General features: G+C 40.6%; 1 long non-coding RNA gene across 1 annotated transcript; it reads left to right on the forward strand.

Annotated features, from left to right (window-relative positions):
* Positions 1-310: 310 nt before the first annotated feature.
* LOC115579903 (uncharacterized) lies at positions 311-7,107 on the forward strand. Its single transcript, XR_003983764.1, has 2 exons — positions 311-425; positions 6,217-7,107. It is a non-coding gene; the product is annotated as an uncharacterized LOC115579903 (long non-coding RNA).
* Positions 7,108-14,121: the final 7,014 nt, after the last annotated feature.

Genomic DNA, 14,121 nt, shown 5'->3' on the forward strand with positions numbered 1-14,121 from the left:
TCTATACGTGGTTATCTGTTTAATGACATAGCAAGGGGGTGATGCAGAATCTCTCCCCTTTGGCCAGAGGACTAAGACGTAAAATAGGTCAGAAACACTTAGTCTGTAAACATAGATATATCAAAGGCCTAGGCTTGGCTTGGTTCGTCAGACATCTGTTCTGTAGACATATCTACAGTAGCTTTGAGTCTTTAGGTTGCAGAGACAATGAGAAGATTTCTAATAGAGCAATTGTCACTATCAATATCAAGAAACTGAAAAACAAGTCCAGTTGCCTACAATTAAGCACGTTGGATGCACAGCAGTATTTCAGTTACGCTACGGTTTGAGTCAACGTTGGCCTATAAATGATCAAAAGAGTTGCTGCACTCCCACTCAAGGATCCACATTTTTGTCTTTTTTGCCTTTCTTCTTGTCCTTTTGGGGTAAGCCTTTTCACTTGTTGTACTTCATTACTGCATCTTAATTTTAAGGAGGGGAAAAATGAAAACTATTAAAACAAAATATGAATTTCTGTAGTTCTAAAAGTCTTTTTTAAATGATTTTACAACTAGGCAAGGCACGCTTATTTGTATAGCACAATTCAGACACAAGCAACTCAAAGTGCTTTACAGGGGCATAAAAATTGCAATAAAAAATGTACAATACATTAAAAACAAGTAGGACAAGAACTACATTCAAGATGATAAAGTTTTTGATTTAAACACATAGTTGAAATATTGTGCTTCATTTTCAGGATTTATATTTTGGTCTGGTCATCTTCTTATCCTTATTTACTGAGTAAATAAGGTCAGCTGCACTGAACCAAAAAAGGACTAAAATGTAAAACCTTTAACAGCAGCGTAGACCAAACCATTAATTCTTAAAGTTTGCTTGTTGGATTTATGTGATTGAGTCTTTCAATAAAAAACTTCAGATTAAAGGAGAACTTCGGCTGTTTTTAACTCATATCCCTGTTGATGGAGGTTACAGAGTGCTGTCAGTAGGAAAAATAACGTGAACTTTTGCCACAATATTGAGTTGGTCACCACCAACTGGTTAATATTGTGCCAAATGTTCTCGTTATTTTTCCTAATAAATGACTTCTCCTTCTCCTTCTCCTTTAAATGACTAAAATAAGCTTTGGGAAGGCACTGACATCTGCAGTTATATGACTCTTGCTGCTGCTGCACCACTAGTTGCTGGTTATCTCATGGCTTTGAAAGTACTGGCAATATCACAAATCCTGTTCATAGAACAGCCTCTAAAATTTGATTTTTAATGAGCACAGTGAAGATTTACACTTCTCACCAACAAATGTGAAAACAGACATCTACACAGACATTCTACATAATGTGGCTTAAACATTTCACTGTAGGAACAAGAAGAACCTGATAGGTGTGGTAAAGAATGTCACATGTGTGTTTTTTGCCATCTACGCAAAAACGGCTGTGCAGGATGAGCGAGGCGAATCAGTTCAGCTCTCTCCTCCTGGATGTTTGTGGGTTTAGTCTGTGTCTTGTTGTGATCAGTCCTCATTGTTATAGTAAGGAGGTCTGTCCCTATATTGGGCAATTCGCTAACAATATCAAGACCATCTCTAAGAATCTTAGTCGTCTGTTCGGCCAACATTTGAATTTAGATTTTTGAAAAACCTCACACCACTAAACTCATTCAGGCCTGGTTCTTTAATCTATACTAAAATCTATACGAAAAGCCAAACTAGTGTCTACAAGTGGCGACAACTGCAGCAGCTGGGCTGTTAACAAATACTTGTCACGGTCCCATATCAACCCAATTCTTGTCTCCTTTCATGGCTTCCAGTAAAACATATAATCAGTATCAAAATGTTATTGATTTCATGCGAGGCATTGCATTACCTGACCTAACAGAATTACTGAGCCCTTATTCTAGCGGTCATCCTCTCCAGTCATCTGCTCTTTTGCTACTTTTTATTTTTTACATTTTCACAAACACAGGGAGGACTTAAGGAGCTCTGCATATATAGTTCTGTATTGCTACTGTATTTGTATTTAATGTAGGCTAGTTCTTTTTTTTCATAAATGCACAAACATGGCATCATTGACATGGAAATGCAAAGTTCAAGTACCTTATACTGTAAGCATAAAAAGGCTTTATTCAACACAAAGATGAAAGATTGTGTGTGTGTGTCTAGCAGAACAACAATGGTGATCACTATCACATGTGGGTGTGATATGCTCTAGGCTCAAGGAATGTGTGTGTGTGTGTGTGTGTGTGTGTGTGTGTGTGTGTGTGTGTGTGTGTGTGTGTGTGTGTGTGACGTGATGCCAGATTATAGAAGATGGTTAGTCACATGCAGAGACTCTGAGTCTGTGTGAGTCTGAGTCTGCAGAGTAGCCACATGATGTGAAAATATAACTAATGCTCATTTAGGCCTATTAATAATCTTGATAGGCTAATAAAGACTTTCTATTCTGTATACATTTATTATAAGAAACAAATATGTTTTGCGGCTCCAGACAGATTTTTTGGGGGAGGGACGGGGGCAAAAAAGGCTGTTTTGATCATATACGTTGCTTATCCCCTGCTATAGACCTTTTTCACAGCAGCAGTATCATCATGAAATATGAAGGTAAACACAGGTTTAATTAATGAGCCACCATGCAAAATAGCAGCACCGTGACTCGGACATGGAACATAATCCTATTTAGTAGTATTGGTATCACCTGTGTTCACCCAACTTTCTGACACCAAACTGAGTGCTGTGAGAACAAACTTATCAGCAGTAGACCGTATGACTTCACAATACAGTCAGAGACAGGACAGAGGTTTATTCACTAAATGGCAGTGATCAGGCAACAACACTAACAGTCATACACTATAATCTGTTTCCCAGTTTAGGACCCTTTGTCTTAATATTTAGTGTATTACCAATTATCATGGATGTTGACATGGTAACGTTTACAATAAGGGTTGTGTCTCACGATCAGTTTGTTACCGGTTAATTCAATGTAGAGGCTTTATTAAAATGTCAGGATAGTTTACACAGTTTGCACCTGTAATGCCTCATAATTCTGACTCACCGAGGATTAATGCAAAACAAAATTATTTGTAAAAGAACAGCCACATATCTCTATCACACACGCACGTACGCATGCGCGCACACACACACACACACACACACACAGACACACACACAGTATCTTAAAGCAACATTAAAGCGAAACTTTTGCCAAAATGCAACTTTTGAGAATGTACCTGAGTCAAAAGTTCATTTAGAAGCATAATTATGTCGAAAGTGACACTTTTAAGATTGACCATATTTTCGAATTATATGGTGAGAGGGTTACCTGACCCCAGCGGTTTCTCCTGCGGATGGTGGGTCCACGGGATGGGGGAGGAAGAAATGCCACGTTGTTCGGGCTGTGCCCGGCCCCCAGGCACTCGCTCACGGCCCTCCGTCCGGGAGGTCCCGTGAGCTCCGCCTCACACATCTGTCTTCCATGGGGTCTTTGTGAACCATACTTAGCCTGGCCCCTCACCTGAGACCAATGTGCCTTGGGAGACCCTACTGGGAGCAAATGGCTCCTGACAACCTAGCTCCCAGGTTCATTGGGACACACAAACCTCTCCACCAGGATAAGGTGATGGTTCCCGGAGGTTTTATAACACGCCACATTTAATTGTCGGTAACGGAGTCCAATCAAACAAAAACACTGCAACTGCAATGGAGAGTCCAACTCACACAATCACAGCACGTCGTCCGACAACAGTTCACAGTCTGATTAAAGACACAGTTTGATAAAAGCCTGTCCTCCTGTCCTCCACCACCCCCTCCAGGGTGACAAGCTAGGGGCCAACAACAGACCCTGCCTTCTTAATGAGTTTATTCAGTCTGTTTTTGTCCTTTGATTTGATGCCCCCACCCAAGGACACCACAGCGAAGAAGATGTGCGATGCACTGTGGAGAAATGTCGTCCCGGCAAAAATGATCCAAAGTCTGGCTGAATTTCACAAAGAAGGACGACACCTTGGGGATCGTCACCTGTAATACCTGTAGGAGGGATCTGCGCGCCAAAGGCGGTTATACAACTAATATGTCCAAGCATTTGGCCACACAACACGGCATTATACTCCAGCAATGCCGTGTGTTTGACGCACTTAGCAGCACCAGTGCGAGCACTAGCACAGCAGGTAAAATTAAACAACTGGCTAACGTCGTGTGATAATGATAAAAATTAGGTTAATTTAATCAGCCCTGCCCTGCCCTGCCCGTTCCTTGTTTGTTGTTCCTCTTGTTCCTCTATGGGATTATCCTTAGCCAATAGCCACTTGAATTATGGACTCATCTTACTCATTTGAGTATTGTTTATTTGTTTATTGAGGACTCATTTGCGTATTGTTTATTCTTAGCAGTGAATAATTAAGATTTATATTATTAAACCAGATTGTATTCTTTTCTGTACTCATTTACTACTTGTTTTTCAGCCTATTTGGGAACCGGATCGATAAACAGGAATCGATAAAGCATCGGAATCGCTAAATCCTTATCAATATACATCCCTAGTGATCGTGCCATTTCAATTGATGAATTATTGAACTGGGTTGGCTCGAAGGCTTTTAATGGGTTATATCATACTGCAATGTTCATATCAACAACTACATGTCTTCCTCTGCTCCTCTCTTATGTGGGGTCTAATGTGACATTTCTTATGAGCTGTACTTCTTGTTTTAACCCCATAACCTTATAACAATCTTACTAATTGGATGTCTCAACATTTCCGCCATCTCAATTCTGATAACGCTGGGGTCGTTGTGATCAGTCCTAATTGTTAGAGTAAGAAGTTCAGTCCCAATATTGGGCCCTTCACTAACAATATCAAGGAATCTTTGTTGTCTGTTGGGCCAGCATTTGAATTTGGATTTTTGAAAAACCTCACACTACTAAACTCATTCAGTCCTGGTTCTTCAATCTATACTAAAACATGAACTCCCTCTTCATTACTCAGTCCTCATTAGGACGTCTACAAGTGGCGACAACTGCAGCAGCGGGGTTGTTAAGAAATACTCGTCAACTGTCCCATATCAACCCAATTCTTCCCTCCCTTCATGGCTTCCAGTAAAACATAGAATCAATATCAAAATAGTATTGATTGCATACGAGTCATTGCATGGCCTGGCACCTAACAGAATTACTGAGCCCTTATTCCCTCCAATCATCTGCTCTTCTGCTACTTTTTACTTTACTTTACTTACTTTTCACAAACAGAGGGAAGACTTAATGAGCTCTGTATATATAGGTCTGTATTGCTACTGTATTTGTATTTACTGTAGGTTAGTTCTTTTTTTTCATAAATGAATCAAAACATGGCATCATTGAAATGGAAATGCAAAAATGGCTCTTTTGATTGTAAACCTTGCTGATCCCCTGCTATAGACCTTTTTCACAGCAGCCATGTCCTCATGAAATATGAAGGGTAACACAGCTTTAATCAGTCTGCCACCATGCAAAATAGCAGCACCTTGACTTGTACATGGAACAGAATCCTAATCAGTATTTTTGGTAACACCTGTGTTCACCCTACTTTCTGACACCAAACTGGCTGTTGTGAGAACAATCTTTTTAGCAGTAGACCGTATGACTCGACAATGCAGTCAGAGACAGGACAGAGGTTTATTCACTAGTGCCGGTCTGCTGCCACGTTGGTAGCTGGCTCATTTGCTTGTTGTTCCATCCTGTAGCCCTGATAAGAGATACAGCTGAGAATACATGTCAGTCCAGATGTTGCTAAATGCTTTCTGTTTAAGAACCACTGGACTATATTATATTTATTACACTTGAATGGAACAGAGCCATTGTTAATGTTATTGTAACGTGAGCGTTCGGTGTGTGGTGGTTTGAGCAATCTTAATGATAAAAAGAGCAGGATGGAGATGTATGAGGGGCCGTCAGGGACATTATTCATACTCTCACATAAAAAACTGAAAAATGATTTGCACGCACACACTTCTGAAACGCTCTCCCACATACAAGTGAAACACTCTTATACATACAAGTGAAATGCTCTCATACATACAAGTGAAATGCTCTCATATACACTACTGAAATGCTTTCATGGAAACAAGTGAAAGACTTTCACATGCACTACTGAAATGCTCCCATAACATAAAGGTGAAATGACAAAAAGCTGTGGTCAAGTCCGACAGGTTCCAGCAACCTTCAGTCTTCTTCTTCATGTTTTTGTTTAATTGCAGGTAGCAGTTTGCAGTTTATCACCGCCAGCTATGTTGGAGTGTGGACCAGCCTTACAGGAAGTAACAGAAACACTCAAATCCCATTAGATCTAATTCAGATTTATTAAAATGTTCTCAGACTCATATATCAGCAACTATCCTTTGTCAGCATTTGAAGTTTTAAGTTAAAAACTTTAGTAAAAAAATACTGATTAGGCATAAAAATACTCTTTATGTATACCCTCTTTTTTGTCTTTGCTTATTTCTTATGTTCTCTTACTGGACAATTTATTCAGTATCAGCTGATGTTAATTGCTTTAGAGATGATTCACATACACATTAATTGGACTACCACTAATAATATTTTTGTTTTTACAGAGGAAGAAGGGCCATCCAAATTAGAGAAGCCCTTACAACTAGGGCTTTTCCCCAACTCCTTCTGTCTAGTTACTTCACAAAGGAGATGATGGCTACATCAATGTTCCCTCATGCCAACACATGTGTTAACTGCATCAAGTTGCCACTACATGTGTCTTACCAACTGCTCGAGGAGAAGTTTGACTTTGCATTTGGAAACACATATGGGTTTGGCAGGGCATGAACATGTCATGCCCTGAAAGCTTGAAACTTTGTTTTTTTTCTGTCTGTTTCTCACTTTCTCTGTTTGTCTCTACCTTTCTGCCTGTCTCAGTCTGTTTTCTGAAAAAAGTTTAAAACAAGACAGTTATTAGTTTCATTTCTGAATGCCGTATGCAGTATAACTGATGTATTATATATAGTTACACCACATTTCAGTTGACTCAGTCAGCCTATGTTTAACGGCACATTTCATATTCTTACCAAACTTTCTTTTAACATATACTTGTTTAGACAATTGAAATGTAAACAATTAAACCGAACATATGCTCTGTCTCCCTTTCTGTGACTCACTCTCTGTCTCTTATTTGTTTATCAATCTGTTTGCCTCTCTGATGTGTCTGTCTGTTTTTCCCTCTGCCTGTTTAAGTCTCTGTCTCTCTTTTCCTGTCTTTGAATGTTTGTTCCTTTGAACAAATGTTTATCATGTTCATTTGTTTTTCGAAAAATGTTTTACAAGGTTTTATATATTTAACTTCTTTATTGACTTTTTATTACAAATACCAATGCACAACCAGTGTGCAAATATAAACAATGCAAACAAGATTAAGTCGACATTTTAAGAAAATAAAACAAACCTGACAGTAACAAGCAAAAGAATGAGTAAAAGAAACGTTTAAAAAATTAATAATAATGATAATAATAATAATCATGGTCATAAAATAAATGATGTAAAAATAAGATGCACATTCTTGACAGTTTAATTCATCACAAACCAATGTTGCATGACATGTCTATTCCTTAAACCTACATAGATAAAAAGGTGCATGGGGGAGTGTACAGGTATCAGCCATTATGATCATCACTTTCCAATTAATATTAATATTAAATTAATATTCCCTTATTTACTTGAGATGCCTCCACACCCTGCTTTCCCCCAAGGCATCAGATCTCTTTGTTTGATACCCATTTGTGTATTTTAATGTCTAGACCTTGTAATTGCATTTTCAAGTTTCATGATATACTCAAACCCTTTTGTATTTTAAATTGTGTTGATTAGACCCCTCAATCACACTCCAGGATGTCGGCGCTGATACCTGTGAAAGGCAAGAGTGTGAAAAGACATTCTGAGTAGGGGGGCCGACCTCACAGCAGACAAAGGATGCAAAACACACCAAAGGGGTGGGTTTTTTCCTCAGGCATAAATGTTCAAGTTTCCTGATGTTCAGGGTCTTTCTTCATTTTGAACCGCTCGCATGTTGATTGACCTTTTCTTTGCAAAGAAAATAAAACTTTGTCGGCCGGCAAGAAGTCTCTATTTCATTCTTCACCAAGAGCAGAAAATTTCCGCAACAGAAGCTATCTTGGTTAGTTCATCTCTCCATTCCTTAAAACTGATCTTTTCTTCTGACTTCCAGTGTCACAAGACTACCCTGTTTCCTGTTGCGAGAGCTAGCTTCACCCATGTGCGTATTTGTGTGGATAGGCTGGATTTCCTCTGCAAAATACCCAGAATACATAAAGCTGGCCCCTCCCTGAACTCCACCTTCAGAACTTTATTGATACATTGGATAGCAGCCACCCAGAGGCTGTGCACCATCTCACATTCGTAGAACATATGTACAAGTGTGCCCCTTTCCTTCTCACATCTCCAACACTTACCATTCTCCCTAAGTCCCAACCTGGACATTTAGTTCAGTAGTTCCGATTCAACAAGATCTAGAAAACAGAAGCAGGAGACAAAATCTACGGCTGGTCGGCATTACAGAGGGAGCCGAAGGAGACAACATGATCAAATTCCTCGCGGATTTCTTCCCCACTGTGCTTGGAGCCGACAACTTAAGCTCCCCGGTGGTTATAGATCGGGCTCACTGCACACTCCGCCTTCACTGTTACACGGACAGACAGAAGATACTGGATCTGGGCAAAACTGAAGGCCGACTGACATACAAAGGAGACCAGGTGTACATCTTTCCAGACATGAGCCCAGAGGTCAGCAGACAGCGTGCCGCTTTCAATCCAGTGAAGAGAAAACTCCGGTAGGCCAACGTCTCATACAGCTTGTTACAGCCAGGCTCGCTATCATTTGGATGGGATTAGACAATCCTTTGATTCCCCGGAAGCTGCTGAGGATTTCTACAACCAGAAGATCACCAAAGTGGACTGATCCCCATGAACGCAAGTAATAGTAGAGATCTGAGTTTGATATCCTTTATGTTAAAACTTGTGGTATCAATTACTATTGTGAATGACTCAGGATTTATATGGAAATACTCTAAGTAACTGGTTTTATATTTTATATTTGATTTATTAATTATTTTTCTTTTCCCTTTCATCTCTCTCTGTTATCAACACTACACATCCCTGTGTGTCCGCTTTCTGCTTAGGCTGTGGATGTATACATTCTTAAACCTATGATATAATTCAACGAGGTGGACAACCAATGACACAAACTATAAGGTCATTTGAGAGATGAATATGAGTCACTTCACTAACAGATCCATTTTTGTTACTAGTGTTATTTGCTCCTCTTTTGTGTTACAGTTTTTGCCGAATGCTTACACACATGTTGCAGACTTTGGCTCACTGTGTCATAACTTAACACACAGGTCGAGTAAGACACAGCACATGGAGACAAACTCCTAACTTATACGGCAAAATGAAACTCTTGAAACAAAACCTAACAAACCCATTTCAGAACTGTCTTTAGCATCAAAACATTACAGTTTTTGTTGATTGCTTTGATGCAGCAGTCAACTCAAACTCCACATTTTCAAAACAGTTAACACACAGGCCGAAACAGTGGCACTCATGGTCAAAAGGACTCATTTTGTTTGCAAAAGGCTCTTACCGTGCCAAAACATTTAAAATATGCCACAAAAGCTAAATTTGCCTTCAATCAACACAACTTGCAAACAAGTGTATGAGCTCTTCCAATCAACCATTACATAATAGGCAACACAATACAAAATACAGCACTCAGTGCGAATCAGTGCACCGTTGCTTGTCATTGTGACCCATTACTCTACGTAGCTTTCATGCCAGTGCCATTTGTTGTCAAATTTGCCGTCTTGCAAAGAATTGAATCCAGAATCAGAAATGCTTTGATGCATTTTTTTATTCCATTGATTCTTTTTTTCGAACTGTGGCTGAACACTGAAATACTGTAAATATTACACAAAATACATGGAAACTAAAATAAAATCTATTAGAGTATAAGAAAAATAAGAAAGCTGGTAGTCTCATAGTTCACAAAACATTTCTGCAGCTTCACAGCAAGCATTTTCCTGAGCAACTGACCTGTTTTAAAACATAGAAAAGAAGTTAAAGATATAAAATATTACAGTAAAGTATAACAATCTATTACTGTAGAGTATAAGAAATAGCCACTATTGATACTCAGTCTCTTCTGTCTTGACGATGGGGCCACATGGCCTCATCCACATCACATTCATTATCCTCTCTTGCAATGAACCAAGGAAAAAAGCTTCTTGCATGCCATCCAACCTTGACATTCCTCTGCACCTATTTCTCACTCTCATCTGCCTTAGACCTCTTCAATCCATGTTGGCAAAGAACAACACAGCCGCTGCACTTTTTAAGGCCTGCAGACTGATTGCTCATTGAAGATTTGTGTTTAGGAGTGTCAAACAGGTGCTTTAGTGATTTCATACTGATGTAGGTAGTTTCTAATAGTTAGGAACAGATGGTTTCCGTTTGGTTACCATAGCTAAAACAATGGAGTTTGGACTGCTTGAATGACATCCGTGTTAACTGTTCTGCAAAAGGGTGGGGAAAATGTGTCAATTCAATGAGAAAGGGTTAACACATTTGCAAGAGGTGTCTTGTGCTCTGCTGAGACAGTGATGATGAAAACTGAGTGGATTCCAGTTTGTTTAAACAGGTCAAAGCAATCAATAAAAACTGTAAACACCTGCACCTTTGTTTGCACTCTTTCCTAGCAGCAACAATACACAGATTTGCTTTATGCAAAACACAGCTGTATTCAGTACTTTGGATGGTTTTTGACTTTAAAAGTCACATACATTTTTTATTTTATTTTTTTTGAAAGATTGATCCACTACAGTTGATCTAGACACAAAAAAACAAAATGGAGACACTTCAGATTTTGTTTTTGTTTCTCAGGTTTTTGCAAAAGTAAAAAAAAAAAAAAAAAAAAAAAGACATGGTACAACTAGAATTATCTACAAAACATAGTGTTGTAAGGGAATGATTGGAAGACATTTAGGCTATGGATCCTGTCTCCTGTTGGCATTTGGCCACATCACCTCATCCACATCACAGGCAATGTCCTCCCTTGCAAAGCAACGGGGGAAATATCACCTTGCATGCCGTACCAACCCTGTATGGACCTCACCTCAAAGTCGCCGCATGCCTCTTCAATGGCTTGTAGAAGAGGCATGCGGGCATGTGGCTGAAGGTCATAAACTTTCCAGCGCCATGCTGAAAAGAACTCCTCAACTGGATTCAAAAATGGGGTGTATAGGGTACGCAGGTAATCGAGTGGTTAGAGCATGTGCCACGTATGCAGTGGACCCTGGTTCAAATCCAGCCAGAGGACCTTTGCTGCATGTCATACTCCCTCTCTCTCCCCTTTCCTGTCTATCTACTGTCAAATAAAGGTGTCTATGCCTCAAAAAAATGGGGTGTATGGTGGCAAGTTGAGTGCAATAAATCTATTATGGTTGATGAACCAGTCCCGGACCAGAGCAGCCCGATGGAAACTGACATTATCCCAGAAGACAACAAACTGGGGCTGCTCTGGCCCGCCTGGACTACTGTGTCATGAAGTGTGTCCAGAAAGCGAATAATGAGTGCTGTTTTGTAGGGACCGAGGATGGAGAGGTGATGCAGTGTCAATGTTGCCTGCTCTCCTTCTTAGTCCTCTTCCTCGACCTGCTGCTGCTCTTACTCTCCCTCTTCCTCTTTCTGCCTCCACGTTTCCAAAGTTTGCACAAAGGAGCTGAGCTCACATCAGGTGTATTTGTAGTGCTATGGCTTAGACTGACTGGTCTACAATTAGATTTTAAATGTTTTCATGTGTGTGAGTCTGTGTGCTATTCCAATTTTAGTTGTGTTTTGTATTTTAAATAGATGTGTTTTCCCAATGATTGCATGAGTTTTCCTTTTTGAACAATGTGTCTTAGGTAAAAAACAGTGTGTAGCGTTTTGCAAAAAGTGTGTTGGAGAATTTCAAACACAGTTCAAACTTTGAACTGTGTTTGAACTTCAAAGCATATATTGTGTTTGCAGGGTTGGTGCTTTTGTTTAGGGCATGGTCACCAAAGATAGAGGTTGTGATGCTTTGGGCATAGCAACCACTTTTAGTGTTTAAGCATTAGGCAAAAACTGTAAAAGGCTGCGCCAGCAGGGTGTCGAGGGCACGAGTTTGTCTCCCTCTCTGGCAACACATCCACCCTCTCTCCTGTTACGCAGGGGGTCCATCAGGGCTCAGTCCTCGGCCCCCTTCTTTTCATCTGCTACCTGTTCCCCCTTGGACACATCATCCGCAAACTCAACCTCGACTTCCACTGTATTGCTGATGACACCCAGATCTACATTCGCACCAAACCCACCCAAAATCCTCCCCTCAACCACATCGAAACCTGCATCTCTACAATAAAAACATGGCTGTCTCAGAACTTCCTCAAACTCAACAGTGACAAAACAGAGCTCCTCCTCTTTGGCACCAAATCCACTCTTAACAAAACTGGACCCATCTCACTCACCATTGACAACTCGATCATCTCTCCCTCCCCCCTGGCACGCAACCTTGGCGTTATCCTGGACCCCACTCTCTCCTTTGATCCCCATGTCAGCTCCACTGTCAAGACCTCCTACTTCCACCTCCGCCGCATCGCCAAAATCAGACACTGCCTCTCACCCCCTGCCGCTGAATCCCTTATCCACACCTTCATCTCCTCACGTCTTGACTACTGCATCTCCATCCCCACTGGCATCACCTCTCATTCCCTCCATAGACTTCAAACGATCCAAAACTCTGCTGCTCGCCTCCTCACTCACACCCGGTCCTGTGAACAGATCACCCCCGTTCTCTACACCCTCCACTGGCTCCCTATCAAACAACGCATTGACTTCAAAATACTCCTCCTGACCTTCAAAGCTCTCCATCACCTGGACCCAACCTACCTGTCTGACCTCCTTATCCCCCATCGCCCTTCCCGAGCCCTCTGATCCTCCTCCACTCTCACTCTGACTATACCACCATCCAGACTCAAAACCTTTGGAGACAGAGCCTTCTCCAGAACTGCACCCCAACTGTGGAACTCTCTCCCCCAACCAGTCCGTGACTCTCCCTCAGTTACCACATTTAAATCCCGCCTAAAAACCTACCTCTTCTCTCAAGCCTATGATCTCCCCTACCCATAACCAGCTTCATTCCTGCTCTCTCCGCCTGACCCGCCCCTCTACACTCTCCTTCCTCTCTCCTCACTCATCAGCCCCCCCCCCCCACCGCTCTTCAATCCATCCCTCCCACCTCTCGACTACTATTGTACCTGTTTTGTCTGTTTGTCTGTACCACTGTTATCTACTCCACGCTCCACTATTGCTTTTGTTATTCTTAGATTGCTATTTTTTGTACCTATCTCTGTAAGCCACTTTGGGTCCTTGAAAAGTGCTATATAGATTAAATGAATTATTATTATTATTATTATTATCATTATCATTATTATTATTAAGTGTTTTGGAAATGTATTCCTACTTTGTATTCCTACACAGTATTTACAGTATTTTACTATTTTTATTGCAGAACTGAACTGAACTGAAATCCTGAACATGGTCCTAGAACATAACGCCATAAAATTACGGCAAATACAAAGAAAAATAATAGAAAACAATGAGATATTTCAAAATATTGATAGGGTAAGCTTATCAACACTGGACCGTGTCTTGCACAGAAATAATCTGAGGATGAGGCAGGTCTACAGGGTGCCATTTGAACGCAATTCAGAAAGAGTCAAAGAATTGCGATATCACTATGTGCAAGTGAGTCCTGTACAATCCCACAATTGATGCATACTCTCAACACTGTATAAAATATACATACTTCAGTATTGTAATCATAATGATTGTGCTTCACAATCGTGACCACGCCATGTCTATTTCTGATATTGTCATGTGTGTTTCAGAGAGTCCTTGAGCTAGAGGTGGCTGCAGTGGAGCACCAGTTCATCTTCATTGATGAGGTTGGATTCAATCTCACGAAGAGACGAAGGAGGGGAAGGAATGTCATCAGCCAGCATGCCATTGTTGAAGTTCCTGGCCAGCGTGGAGGGAACATCACGATGTGTGCAGCGATTACCCACT

Source organism: Sparus aurata, chromosome 4 (assembly GCF_900880675.1).
Source record: "Sparus aurata chromosome 4, fSpaAur1.1, whole genome shotgun sequence".
In the NCBI taxonomy this organism is placed as follows: Eukaryota; Metazoa; Chordata; class Actinopteri; order Spariformes; family Sparidae; genus Sparus; species Sparus aurata.